The sequence below is a fragment of the Silene latifolia genome, chromosome X, assembly GCF_048544455.1.
Source record: "Silene latifolia isolate original U9 population chromosome X, ASM4854445v1, whole genome shotgun sequence".
Taxonomy (NCBI): domain Eukaryota; kingdom Viridiplantae; phylum Streptophyta; class Magnoliopsida; order Caryophyllales; family Caryophyllaceae; genus Silene; species Silene latifolia.
The window spans coordinates 237,929,860-237,931,163 of record NC_133537.1 but is presented as its reverse complement, the minus strand read 5'-3'; the positions used below and the strand labels follow the sequence as shown (position 1 = coordinate 237,931,163).

The 1,304-nt window shown below is 40.8% G+C and overlaps 1 non-coding gene across 1 annotated transcript; it reads right to left on the bottom strand.

The window, feature by feature from the left end:
* Positions 1-329: 329 nt before the first annotated feature.
* LOC141624754 (small nucleolar RNA R71) lies at positions 330-436 on the bottom strand. The gene has a single exon (XR_012534559.1). It is a non-coding gene; the product is annotated as a small nucleolar RNA R71 (small nucleolar RNA).
* Between the last annotated feature and the right edge of the window lie 868 nt (positions 437-1,304).

The following is a 1,304-nucleotide window of genomic DNA, read 5'->3' as shown; positions in this document are numbered from 1 at the left end:
TACCCAATGGTACTCCCACACCACAACACTTGACCAGAAATTTCATTGCAAAATCCGCATTTATCCAATTAGTCGAAAAAAGCCAATTTGGGGGGATGCCTAGTGAAGATCCTCATTCTCACATGGAGACTTTTTGTGACTATTGTGATGCGATTTCACAAACCGGAGTGACTCAAGACCAAATTCGATGGGTCTTATTTCCTTTTTCTCTAATTGGTACCGCGAAACAATGGTTAAAAAGCCTTGATAAGGCTACTCTTGGTATTGACTCTTGGAAAAACTTGGCTCTTGCTTTCTACAAAAAGTTCTACCCTCCGGAAAAGACTAACATGCTAAGAGCCCAAATCACGGAGTTTAAACAAAGGGACGAAGAATCTTTGTATGAAGCTTGGGAGCGATTCAAAGGAACTTGTCGCTCATGTCCCCATCATGGACTTAGCGAGTGGTTCTTGGTACAACAATTTTGGAATGGTCTTTATGAAGACTCTCGAAACATTCTCAACATGGGATCAAATGGCATGTTCACCGAAGTTGACGATAATCAAACTAGGAACAAGATTGAGGAAATGACGGTCCATAACTCATAATATAGTAGACCTCGCAAGGCTACTAGAGGAGGAAAGCATGAAGTGGACTCTATTACCCAATTGGGTGCTCAACTTAGTGCTCATATTGATACCATCAACTTGAAGTTTTAGAAGGCTGTGGCTAAACTTGAAGAAGCCTCAAAATCACCAAAGCAACATGTTAATGCCATGGTGGCATCTTCATCAATTCCAAGTGGAAAATGTGATTGTGGAACTGTGGGACATGACCAAATTGAATGTAGGGGAACAAGTGAGCAAGTGAATGCTTTTCAAGCATACAAGAGTGGTACCCCTTATTCCAACTATTACAATGAAAACACCAAATTCCATCCAAATCTCTCATACAAAAGCCAAAATGTTCAAAACCCTCAACCAACATACACCCCACCGCCAATGAGAAACCAAAATCAAAGACCCTTTTACAACCAAAACCAAGGTTACCAAAATCAAACTCCATACAATCAACAAAATGACCAAGGTTTTGATGTTAAAAAAGCGGTCCTCCAAATGCAAAAGAACCAACAAGAGTTTTTCACTCAAATGCATAGCCAAGCAAAAGACATCACCATCAACAACATCCTAGCCCACACAAAGATGTTGGAGACCTAAATGTCTCAATTAGCATCTTCAAGTTCACAAAGACAAAAGGGGCAGTTACCACCCCAAGGTAATCCCCCAAGACAAGAATCGGTGAGTGCTATCCATTTAAGGAGTGGT